This window comes from Neopelma chrysocephalum, unplaced genomic scaffold (genome assembly GCF_003984885.1).
Source record: "Neopelma chrysocephalum unplaced genomic scaffold, ASM398488v2 Primary Assembly neopelma1_68, whole genome shotgun sequence".
Lineage (NCBI taxonomy): Eukaryota > Metazoa > Chordata > Aves > Passeriformes > Pipridae > Neopelma > Neopelma chrysocephalum.
In genome coordinates this window covers 8765364-8778901 of record NW_020897727.1, presented here as the reverse complement: position 1 = coordinate 8778901, position 13538 = coordinate 8765364, and the positions used below count along the sequence as shown (strand labels likewise).

Sequence of the window (13538 nt, the reverse complement as noted above, 5' to 3'; positions counted from 1 at the left end):
GTCTCATAAAACTTCACTAAGATTATAATGCAATACCTTGGCACCAATCTCTCTTGTTTATGTGTCCATTAGTTCAAAGCCACAGACAGGCAATTTATTGGGTATGAAAAATGTCACCTATGGCACCTTCATTTGCATCTGAAAATTGATTTTTGTCACACTGGGATTTTAGGACAACCTTTTTTGGCAGCCAACATCGCCACAAAGCACAATAAAAATAATTATGTGCCCACAGAAAGCAGGTGAGATTCAAGGTAAGTTTTAAGTCTCCCCAGAATTGCAGTTGGTGAGGCATTATTGATGAGATTGGGATCCTTCCTGAACATTAAATATTGACACCTAAACTTAAAACATAACTTGTGATTGCCAGCAAAACGTACAACAACATAATGGGCCTTGATTATGTTTAGTCAAACCTTTCAGCATGATGGCAGAATATTCCTTGTGTCAGTTGAACGATTGATGAACTATAGATTAAGATTTTTTTAAAATTGATAATCACTGAGCTATGCAAGGTTTTCTTAAGAAAGTACTTTTAAACACCTTTTGGGGATCATTTGAAACACGTCACCAGCTTAACATTTTTGCAAGTGTTAAGTTAATTCGTTAATTTTCCGCTTTCTGATGCGTTTGGCTCTTGGAGTCTGCCAAGTTTTTGTCTCTTCACTGGTGAGATGGTTAACGTACATGGGAAGATGTCATTTCCATTGTGATACTGAAAAATCCTATTAATTATCAGTGTTAAGTTGTTCAAACACTTTCATTAGTTATTTTGGCAAAACAATTCCCCAGGGTGAGATATATTTATACAGCAAATTCCTCTAAAGCTGAACCAACCATAAATGGATTATGCAAACTTGTTTCCTTTCTTGTAGATAAATTGTTTTACAGCAGTGTTCATTATGAGAAAGTTCTTTGCCCACTGTAGTACTTTATCAGCACAAAATAATCTACAGCTTCACTTTCCATGCTAAAAAGGCACCATTCTTTAATATGAATCCAGCTTTTAATCTTAGCCCTGGATGTTAGTTCTTTTATTTATTTTTTTCTGCCTTATTTAAAGCACAGGCAAAGGGTGGCAATTTATAAGCTGATATTCCTTAAAGCAAGTGTCTGTACACAGTTATGAAGGGAGCAATGTACTCTTAGAAATGGATGAGAATGATCTGACTGAGATGTGTGTTAGAGATGGAGGCAGGCAGAAAAAGAAGGAATTTTTGGTATTTAGGAAACATGTACATTTTTATACAAACATGGGAAACATGCAGTGGAGAGATTTGGGATTACTGAAGAGTTTGTTTTTGCTAAAATAAAGATTTATACCTTTGTTTTCTAATCAAATTCATATTTAGTGTTTGAATAGCTCATTAATAACCCCTTGGCACTGGAGTGGGTTCTGAGGGAAGTGCCCGGAGTGTGACACAGCTCCTGGCTGGTTCCATGGAGTGCCTTTGCCTGGATTTATGAGACAGAGCATTAAACAGTAACCAAGGAGTGCAGGGACATATTTCACACTCACTCAGGGCTGCCTCGACGAGCAGAAGGATTTGATCTTAATCATGGCTTAGTCATAGTCCACTCCAAACCAAGCCTGTTTTAAATCATGGCTGGCACAAATATTTTGCTCTGATGTCAGGCCTCAGCTGTCCTTTGGGACCCGCTGGCATTTGTTCCCAGCAAAGATGCTGCCCCAAAAGGGAGCACCAGGAAAGTCAGTCACAGACTCTCCTCAGCAGTGGAAGGAGGTGTGTTTCTGTGAGCTATCACAAGGCTTGCTAAAAATCAGACCCAATCCTTTTATATTCCCTTGTAGAATTAGAATGCAGAAAAAACTCAGAGATATTTTCTTCTTTGCCGATGGTTTTACTGTCCTTGCAACCTGAGTCTAAATATTTACTGGGGGAAAAAAAACCCAAACCCATCGTTTTCTAACTTTCTCTTCATTGTTTTAGCAGTATTCCCCCTCCAGGGTTTGTTTAGTTCAGTCTTCAGGACTTTGGCTGTATTTTGAATGTAGGCTTTCTAGTTTGTAGAAGTGGCCTGGATCTCAGTCTGAATGTGCTCAGTAACATTGTTTTACCATATTTGGTTTTCTTCAACTGAAAGAATCAATCTCTGCCTGTAAAATCCTATATTTAGTTTCAAACCAATGATTTTGATTTTATAAGTTGTTGCATCCGATAGAGAGTAGGAAACATTGCTATCAGTGTAGAGACACTCAGGCAAACACAAGTGGTTCTTTTGCAAAGTTAAAAGAAGTAAAAATGTGTGAGTTTCCAAGTCTTTCATGCTGATAAAATCAGCAGAAAAATGATTCTATTGTGTTAGTACATAATCTATGGTAAAATACCACTGAATACTTTTTTCAGCCTTATTGAATGACACCAGGCTGTTACCATCAATATGAACACAAATACTTGCTTCTCTTTCTTTACTTGTTCAAAACTCTAAAAAAGAAAAATAATAATTTAATTGGGTCCCCGTGGTTTTTTTCTGACCTACCTATGTTTTAATCTAGAAAAATATTATTCCTTGGACAGTGCTAATCAACAGGAGAGGTTCCATTGCATGGAATCAGTTCAATCAATGGAATCGTTTCAATCCATAGCATGACTATTCCAAACCTCATTTCATCTTTTTAAAACTTCTTTTGGTTCTGTAATTTATGCCACTGCTTCTCCAATTGACACAGGCATTGCTTCCCCTGTCAAGTCATTCAGATCACAGAGATAACCTTTTTGTTTTCATCTTGTGCTGTAAATGTAATAAATCAAATCCTTGCCAAAAGCAAGGTCTGAATTTTATATCATGAAATTTGCATTTCATGCCCCGTTGCTTATTCACAGAAGTCCTCCAATCTGCAAAGACAAATAGTACCACATGACTTGTGTAACTAATACAGACAAATGTTTCCAAGCAACTGCCTGAGCAATCTGAAGATCAAAAATTACTCATCTGAGAAACTTGCGGATAATGGCAGATAATGTATTTGTTCACAGATTTCAGGGTCTGTTAATGGACAGTTTGTAGACTGAGACAGGACCAAAAATGTATCAAATTATGAATGCTGCAATTTATTAACTTGCATTAGAGAAGTTAAACAAAACAAAGCTATTTTAAGCTAAGAAACTTGTACTGCAATTTACTCCAGTGTGTGATGGGCAGGCAAGAGCAACCGGAACCTCGAGCACTGAGCTGAAGGGTTGGTTTTGGAGCAGGGCTCCCTTCAGACACTGCAGGGAATGGTGTGAAGAAAGTTGAATAGCACAGAGTAGAATGAATTTTCTTCCATTCCTTGGAAGTTGTGCACTTTATTGTAGCAACACGCTGGGCATGATCTGACAGACACAATGGGGCTTTGGTCACATTCTGAGGCAGAGCGTTTGTACTTGGCACGGGCAATGAGAACCGAAGTATTCATCTTACAGATTCATAAAGCCATTTAAATACTGTCCAGTGGAGATTCTTCTGGGGCTGGCTGCATGATGGATAATTATGAGGAGTAGAGACATTTTGCTGATTTAGCTCAAGCTGTGAGAACTCGGGTTTTTGATTCTGGAATTGTCTTGTTTAAATTCCAATATGCCAGTAAAGGCAGCAGACATCACAGGCCTGGCTTTAATGACTTCAGTTACTTTGGGAGCAAGAAAATGTGTGTAGATAAAAATAGGGCTCTTCTGACAGAACTGAACAGATATGAAATATGAACAAAAAGATAAAGTGGAAATAAAGGGTGGATAATATTCTGTTTTGGTCAGTGCCCAGGTTTTTGAATGCATTTGAATGCATCACTTCTTTCTCAGAAGCACACTGGATTAGAAATCAAGAGGCCTGTGAAGTGTAAGTGTTAAAATAACAATTCACTGAAGGTCTCTGGAAGCAATTATTAGAACAATACTGAACCTGTGTCTCCTCTGTCCCCTGTGGAGGCTTTGGCTGCTGGGCTGTCTGTCCCTGCTCAGTCACTCTACTGTAGCCAACAGGGAGCTATGGAGTGTTCCAGCCCTGCTCTGACAGTTCTGAGACTATTATTTCTTTTTAATAATCTTGGATGCTGCTTCCCACTGTTCAGAAACACAGAGTAGGTAGCACATGGCCAGTACTACAAAAACAAGTGGCAATGGAGTTGCCAAACGAATGCAGGGGAGTAAGTTGAGATCTGTCTTCTCTTGGCCAGCAAACTTTAATAAAACCTATTTATTTGGTGCTTGTGTAGGTGGGGACTGTTCTCATCCCACAGAGATGCTCAGTCAAAGGTCAACAGGTGTGAAGTTGGGAATATAAATATTTCCATGCTCCTATGGCTGCAGGTTGTTGGGGCAAAATGCTCCCATCCAAACATATGAATTTTAATGATATACAGTGGAGAACTATCAGTGTCACATTTCATGTATTGTAAAGCTCTGCTCGACTTGAGTTTCAGCAGAAAAAACAACTTCAAGCCATTGTAAACTATGCTCCTGCCATTTTAGGCTCTTTTCCCTGAAGTATGTGGCAATTAATATTGTTAGCAGCTTGATGCTACAGCTCATGAATCATTGATCTGTTCCAGTCCAACAATTAATTTGCCTCTGATTCCTGACAGGTACAATCTTTGAATTTCCTGAAGTAGACTTAATTGCCAGCATGTGATTAAGGAGAAATGTGAGAATCCACCAAGATCTCCAAGCCTATGTCTGGGTCCCATCCTGCATGTTTCACTCTTCTTTTGGAAATGTTCTGAGGAAAAAAAGCTGAGCTTTGATTTCCCACCCCAAAACAGATGCAGCAAAACCAAACTAACGTTGCCGTTTCTAACTGTTGTGTTTTACAGGATCTGTAGAACTTGATTCTAGAAGTCAAATTTGAGTTAATGACTGTGGTTTTTTTACATATCTTGGTAGTAATACTTTTTAAAAAGTTGCTTTACTGCAGGTGAATTTTTAGGTTAGAACCTCACCTGTGTTCTCTCTTCTTCAGCAATACCACGTGGGTCTGAGACTGTCCAGACTAACGAAAGGTTTAGAACTAAGAGGCCTTGTCCTGTGAATTTAATTGGGTCACTGTGGTGGGAACAAATAACCCAGGGCATGTTTAGGTGTTGTATTTTCATCTCTGACAAATGCAGCCTAAGTTCAGCACAAACCCCAGCGGGTGGTGATGAGAAGCTGCCCACAAGAACCTCCAGCACATTGTAGCACAGCACAGAGCTGAGCTGCTGCTGTCAGCCACGTCCTGGCTGTTAATTTGTTTGTATTGAAGAGTAAAACTACAGCCCAAATTGTGAAGTGGATTAATACACTGTGATTTCAGCTTTTTGGACTCAGTTAATGCCTGTTAATTAATTTGTTCCGAGGAGCTGGGCTGAGTGCTGAAGTGGATTAATGCACATTCCAAACCCAGCCTGGTGACTGAGGAGCTTTGCTGGAGCCTGGATCTAAGTGGGCATTTTGTCTTCATCACAGACTAGCGCTTCATTTGTCAGTGTGGCAGCTCCTGTGCAGGCCAGCACAGGCAATGCAGCTCTGCAGAGCACCCTGCATGCAGAGTCAGGGCTGACAGAACATACCCCAGCTGGTTTATTGTGCACATCTGTGGTCTAAACCAAGTGCATTCCTGCTCGGCAGTCTTAGGGAACATTATTTTTGCTGGGGGGTCAGTACAGCCCTGCTCTAATGGAAAGGAGGAGGGAAGTGGTGCAGGTGTGTGGCTGCAGCATTACATTGCATTTCAGAGTGCACCAGTTCTAATGGAAGCTACTGAAAGTCCCTCCCAGTTAAACTGTCTCTGAAAATACAAACAGACTTCTCAGACTATTAATAAAAGGGGTCTTGTTTTGTTTTACAGCATGAGGTAATGGGCAATTTGCCCCAAAGTGGGTCTCCTGTATGTAATTAGTGCTGTGCAAAAAGCAGAATTCAACTGGATGTGCCCAACTAATGGACACTCACAGCTCAGGTTGTCAAAATGTTCAGGGGAGGGTTGTAGGACATACAGTCAGTGTCTGCGTTGTGATTTTTTAGGTGTGTTTTGTGAAATCTCAGGCCAAAAGCTGAATTTCTCATTCCCTCCTGAGGATTTGATAGCTTGGGAAAATAAGATGTTTTTCTGGACAGTCAGGATTAGTGATAGATGGTGAGAGAAGGAAGAGATAATGTTTAATGTGTGTATCTGTCCAACATGTCATGAATTCTCATTTTAAATAGAGACCTGCTTTTATTTAAAGTGACAAATAATGATGTGGAAGGTTTGGAAACCCTGTGTCTGCCGGGAGCTTAACTGGGCTTCTCTGTCTGCTGTCCCACTTCAGGAATTGCTGCTTCCAACATGCACACTGAATTTAAAAGGCCACTGTTGCCATTTGACAGAATTTATGCATTCCTTGGATTGGCTTGGGTGGCTGTGCAATGGGAAAATAGCAGGGGAGGGGAAGACAGGGTCCTGGAAGTGTTAGGGTGGGATTTCCCAAGCTCCAGAGTGATCTATGGCATTTACAAATCTATTTGCTGTAGTAATTTCATGCATGTCATGTCAGCTCCCAGTGAGAAAGGCAGGGGTTAAACTATGGCATTATGAGGAATTGCTGTTACTTACCTTGTCTTAAAAGAGTTATTAAAAAAAAAAGGAAGAAATGTAAATTTGAGATGGCTTCATTTTGGGTAAAGTTGTATCACCAGTGTTCACGAGAAACAAATTCCAAATGAATGTTAAGGAATGCATATTTTTGAAAGAAAAATGGGACTTGTGGAATTACAGTTAGACCTGGAGCAAGAGAAAGTAAGTTGTTATTTTGGAATGCAGGAGGTGACAGGAAGAACAGAAGGATTGTGTAGAGTTTAGAAAAGAATTGCAAGGTAAATAATCAGTGTTTGGAATTAGAATTTACAAAGGCATGTAGTGATAGGAGAAGAAATAATGGCTTTAAGTTGAAAGAAAGTAGATTTAGAATGGATATTAGGAAGAAATTCTTCCCTGTGAGGGTGGGGAGGCCCTGGCACAGGTTGCCCAGAGAAGCTGTGGCTGCCCCATCCCTGGAAGTGTCCAAGGCCAGGTTGGACGGGGCTTGGAGCCACATGGGCTAGTGGAAGGTGTCCCTGCTCATGGCAGGGGGTGGAATGAGATGATCTTTAAGGTCCCTTCCAACCCAAACCATTCTACGGTTCTATGGGATGAGGGGTTGTTTTGTTGAGGGAATGAAGATGATGAAGGAATTGAGGGATAACCAGGAATACATGGCAACAGAGCTTTTAGAGGATAGTTGGGGAGCAGGACTGAGAAAGCTTTCGTTGTACAAGCTTGGAGCTCGTAGGAGGTGGGAAGCAGAGTTTATGCATCCATACAGACACAGCTCTGGGACTGCAGCTGCCAGATCTATTAAACAGCATACATGACTTTATCATACTTATATTGCTTTAGGGTACCGTGGAATTGCCTTTGTGCAGCACTGTTAGAATGCAGTGAATTCCACAGCACTTCAATCCAGAACATGGCTACAAAATGTGTTGGTTTTCTCCTGTATTCTTACAGCTGGCTGCCCTGCAGCAAGACACACAAAGCTGGCTTTCCAAGGTAAAACAACTTCTATGAATAGCATTTATTTTACATAATAAATAAATTCTCTTTATTAGAAATTGCCCTTATATCCCAGAAGTGAAACAATGAACACCTTGTTCCTTGCTCCCTGTGTTATTCCACATTTGGAGTTGTCAGTTGTGTGCTACTGACCTGCAGATTTTGTGACTCTTTTAGAGGTTATTGCCCCAGTAAAAGGGTTCATCTTTGATTCATTTAACATGCCCTAGAACTGAGATGTGTGTTGCATGAGTAATGGTTCCTGCTGCTGGAGAGCGACTGGGCCATTCATTCAGATGTTTTCCCTCCTTGCTGGGGGTGAAGGGAAGCTCTTGCCTTTTGAGTTCCTCCAATATAAGTGGAGAAAGGAGCCCACTCAGTGGACTCAGCAGGAATATTCAGAGTAAGAAGTTAAGGCCTTGTGTCCCTGCTGTGAGATGTATTTTCCACGTGGCCTTGGTTAAAGCTTGAAAGGATCAGATTTTTGAAATATTTGAATGGTTCCAGAACTCCACTGTGTGTCCAGGGCTATTTTCAGTAGCAGGTTGGTATGGAAGCCAATGGCAGATGCTGTCATTAAATGAGAAAAAACCCCAAAACCACAAAGTCAAAATCTCCCATTTTCTATGTAAATTTTACTACAGGACAGTTTTCATAAGGCTTGTATGCCTTGGCAACTGCATCAGCAAGTGCTTTCCTTGTTTAAATTACATTTTCTTCAGGATCTGAAGGTTTTGGGATATCTTGAAGAATTTTGCATTTCTCCTGGCATGCTGTAAAAGCAGCCTGGTTTTGTTTGCTTTGCAACAAATGTAAGCACAGGAGAGATGGAGAAAAGGGTATTTTTACCAATGATAAGTGATGTGTTGTTAGTGTATCCTGGTGAAGACAGAGGCATAAGGTCAGCAATTGTCTTTCTCCTTAAGCCTGTATTTCACTGAGTTTGACAGATGAGGCAGTCAGAGCATATTTGGTTGTTTGTGTATAAGGGACACCTCATTATATTTAATGAGCAGTGTGGAACCAATACCAGATTTCCTGTAAGAGGGGGTGACTCACATATGATTCAAAATGAAAATAACACTCTAAAGGACGACAAGAATGGTCTGAAATGTTAATTTAAAAAAGGGAAAGGCTCTTGGTCATGTATTATTCTCAGTACAGGTAACTCCCATGGTTAATGTGCACAAAAGCAAAGTTAATGGCACTTAGTTTGTTATCATCTTAGAAAAACTTTTCCCTGGCACAGAATAAGGCAGATGTGAAGATAAAGGAAACTTATGCTTAAATAGAAACAGGACCTTTCCATCACAAAAAGATACTGCTGAAGTTCAGGGCAATAATTGAATGAATCATTTCACAAAGCAAGAGTTCAGATGTGTCTCCACAACAGTTTCTGTCACCTATGTATAAAAAATACCCTAGAATATATTACCATTAAAATAGTTCTGATTTACACATGACCAAATGATTTGAACAGGAATAAATTTTTTTCCTGACATGTTCCTGACTCTAAAGATAACAGGAACCTCCATCCTATAAAAATGCATCTGGCACAGGGTGATGAAGGGCACCTGAGCAAAGCTGTGCTCTGAGATTCCCAAGGGGCTGTGCAGTCAATGGATGGATCAGTCGGACACTGTAAGGCTGGGCCTCTCTATTTATGCACCAATTATAATTGTAGAAACACCCAGTGTAATTAAATCAAGTTCCACCAGCAATTTCCATTGCCCAGATGTTGTATCTGATTGTGCTTCATAAGCTTGGAAACTTATATTCTCTGAAACACCCAATTCCCCTCAGCAAGCTGGATTTTCACTGGATTTGTTCTTCCCAAGTATAGAGTGATTCTTAAGGTGACATTTACAGGCTTTGAGGACAGTGTACTTTTGAGCAGATGTTTGTGTGAATGCCATTGACCTTTAAAATCCTTCAATTTATTCACTGAGTTAATTATTTGTTAGGCAGTTGTTCATTAACTCATGAAAAAAGTTCCAGCATCTTTCTTAGATTTTCATATTAGTACCAAGATGAGAAAATACTTTTCTGTTTTGGCACATGTTGTAGAAATAATTTATTATTAATACTGCTGATAATAACAACATTCTGATGATAGAAATAACAAACATAAAGGAACTAATTATTACAGGACACTTTGAAATTTCAGCTGAGAATTGTATAAAATGATTTCATAAGTTGATCTGCACGCAGCTTTAACTGATCCAACATTATGTGGAGATGTTATTTTGTAGGAAGGCTGATACATCTCTCATTACAACATCCTATTTCAACGAGCATCCAATAATTTTTACTTTTTGTATTTAGGACTGACCTCATTTTATACCATCAGCCTTAGTCTATAAAACCAACTGAATGGCAAGAAACTCCAGGATTTCTCTGGTGCCCCTGGATTACTGATTGCCACTCCAGTGGTGCTTCCAACCCGTACTGTGACAAATCGATATGAGTGTTCAGCCACCTCATTCCCATGACAAGTTCTAATGAAATTTTCTTTGTCAAGAGTAATGGTTCCTGCTGCTGGAGAGTGACTGGGCCATTTATTCAAATATTCAAGTACTGTAACACTCCCGAGAACTCCCGGTGAAAAGAAAGAAAAACAAAAGAAAGAGGAGAGTTCTGAAGGGATGCAGGGAAATTGCAGCTTGCACAGCACTGTGGTTGGGGCAGACTGGCATCTCTCAATAAAAATCTAAAGTGAATACTGGAAAAATGAGGGGGCTGTTTATAGTAAAGAGGGAATCAAGTTTTACTGCCAGTGAATCAGCACATTGGGTGCTGAAATGTTGTTTTGCTGATTCCATGTGTAGAAAGGGAAATGAATGGAGTAAAAAATAGGGTGTAAAAGCTGCTTCTGAAATGGTCGATAGTGAAGTGTTAGTTGGGTTCTGATCAGGTGACCACTGACCATGAGAAGGGCTCTGGAAATATAGCAATCACAGATGTGATATTGTAGTTAAATAGTAAAAGTAAAGAAGCTGGTAGGATTTCTCACCTGCCATTTTGGCTTAAAATACCCCAAAATAGTCAGAAAGATTAATTTTTTTTTTGGTACATTTTCTTAGGTAGGTGTGTATTTATTATAATACATATATTTTAAATTTTGCTTGTGGATGGGTGTTTCTGGACACACCCCTCATGTTTCTGTCCCTGCTACAAAGTAGAAGGTGTGGAAGAAGCAGATGGTGACTGTGGCCATCCTCTCTCTGGGTGCTGGTTGGACACCACCCACCAGGGACATGACTTTCCAGCCTCTCCAGACCCCTGGCACAAAAATACTTGTTTGGAATTGTGGTAACCACTGCAGTCTTTGATCAGCTGGTTCCTGCAAAGATGATGGAAAACTCCTTTGTGGGTTTCTCTTGTTGGCAAAGGCTAAAAGCTGACTCCTGTCATAACACCAGCCTGGTATTGTAAGAAAATTTGAAGCAAAATTACCAACTCAATCAGGAGTAATTTCATATCCCTTGTGAGTTGCTTCTTCAGGAAATTAAATAGGTGAATTCAGTAAAAATTATTACATATGCAATATACACACCCATGAAGGAGAGTCTTGTCAGTGCTTTAACTGTTGAACCAGGTGCTAAACTGACATAATTCCATGGATTCTGTTTTATATACTGAACTGAGGATCAAACCATCAGTTGCAGCTGCTTGGCATTAAGCAAAATGTTTTTTCTTTTCCCCTGTTCTTTACAAACGGGGAAATCATTAGGATACCACAAAAAACAGTGAATTATTGAAAGTGTTGGTGAAGTACTCTTGACCTTTTCTTCTCCTCTGTTTACCTGCTTTCCACAGCGATGATTTTGGCTACTCATTTAATCAGTCTTTGTTAGACACCAGGGGATGATAAGACAGAGAGAAATCATCATGAAAAATCACTATTTAAAAAAAACACAGTGAGATTTGAAGAATAAACAGTGTGAAACACACTCAGAGAAGAAACACTCACGTTTCTGTGCCCAATCTCCATAAGCTTTTTTCTCCACGCAACAAACTAATTGTGCTTAGAAATAAAAATAAACAAGCAAATAATTCTATTTACTTTTTTTTTTCCCTGTTTCAAAGTCCTGTTTGGAAATCTGACCTTGAAGGCCTTGAGTCTTACCACTCTGCTGCTGCTTTCCTTTAGAACTTCACTTCTTTATATTAATGACTTCAGTGTTGATTCATTGAATATAATTAGGGCTTTTCTTACATTTGTGGACCTTTGGAAAAGTGTAAGGATAACCTATCATGGGGAAGGGAAGAACTAATTGCTTGGGGGTCTATGACTACGAAAATTGGGAGATCTAGGTGTTGAACAATCTGAAAATTCCCTTTTCCTCCTCAAACGGGCATAGGAAGAAACATGACACAAAGTCACGTTGGATGGGGCTCAGAGCAGAGTGATCTGGTTGAATATGTCTTCAGCTCTGCCAGGGGAGGTTTATGTTGGATATTAGGAAGAATTTCTTCACAGAGAGGGTAATCAGCCATTGGAATGGGTTGCCCAGGGAATTGGTGGATTCTCTGTCCCTGGAGGTTTTTAAGATGAGACTGGATGTGGCATCAGTGCCATGGGCTGGGAACCACGGTGGGGTTGGATCAAGGGTTGGACTTTTCCAACTCGGCTGATTCTGTGGTTCTGTGATTCCATGTCCCTGCTTATTGCAGAGAGCTTGGGCTGCATGGCCTTAAAAGGCCTCTTCCAACCCAACCCACTTCACGAAACAAGGATATGTAAATGTGAATGTCTGGCTCAGCTGCAAAGAGCACATGCCTGGGAGTTCTCCCTGACACCTTCCTGAACTGAAGGACAAGCGTGAAGGTGGGAGTGGAAGCTGTGAGCAGCTGAGCCTTGCTGCTGCTGAGCTGAACAACTGGGGTCTCCTTGTGGATGTGCTGATAGTCCCCATTCCTGTCCTCAGAAGGGTCCCAGGCACGTGCCAGCCAATCTGGCTGCTGTGTTTACAGTGTAAGTGATTTTGAAAGCTCACTGCTCTGGGCATTTGCCTTTGGAACAGAATTCAGCTCTTTCCTTTTTAGTTGACACTTCAAATGTTTTTATCTTGAACTTTCTCATGAATTTTTATTAAGGAAAATTCTTTCGGGAGAGGAGTTGAAAGACAAAAATAGGGACCCGAGTGGCCTTCAGACTGAAAGATTAGAGAGAAGTGGCAAAGCCTGTGGGAGAGATGGGAACTCTATCAGGGGGAGCCTCAAAAAGTTATGAAAATTGGCAACCTTGTGAGAAGGGATTCTCTGTGTGATTCCCACTGCTCTTTGACTTTATCATGACTAAAGCAAATGGGTGAAAACTTGAGTTTCCCTTGCTGCTGTTTGTTGTCAAATTTGAGAAGTGATGCTAAAGCTGGTGGTGGCAGAGCAGAGTTTTGATGGTGGGAGGCACCGACACAGAGGGCAGCAGGAGCAGCCTGTGGAGATCTTGGCTGATGGATCCAGACCGTGCCACCGAGAAAACTCATCCAGCTTTGGAGTTTTATAAAACTACAGCCTAGGGATGGTGCTTTTGTTATGTAATGAAGTATCAGCTGTTAAAACAACAACATGGATTCCAGAACTGACTGAGAAACTTCGGTTTTGGGAGTTTGTTCATGAAGAGAGCAAAGTGTTATCTGTAGGATGTAACTGCCTTATTGGAATTAGTCATCTAATTCAACCTGTGATTTTTGGGGGGTAAAATTGTCAAAACAACCTGAATGAATAGTAGTGATCGAAATCTTTTTCAGTTCCACAGTTCGCAATGCACTACAAATCTGTACTTTTGTTGCTTTTGTTGAGGTTTTGTTTGTTTGGTTTGGGGGGCTAGATCAAGGGAGGAGTTCTGGGAGATGGGGACAGGCTGGTTTTGACCTTGGTAGTGATTGTGCTTGGAGAAGAGAGTAGCAGAGACCTTAGGAGGAAGCAAAAGAAAAAGAGGGTGGAGCTGGGAAGTTGCAGCTCCTGCAGAGAGAGCACTGAGA

General features: G+C 40.5%; 1 protein-coding gene across 2 annotated transcripts in view; it reads left to right on the top strand.

The window, feature by feature from the left end:
* CDH13 (cadherin 13) overlaps nucleotides 1-13538 on the top strand; it is a 451056-nt gene that overhangs the window by 177343 nt on the left and 260175 nt on the right. The window lies entirely within an intron of this gene.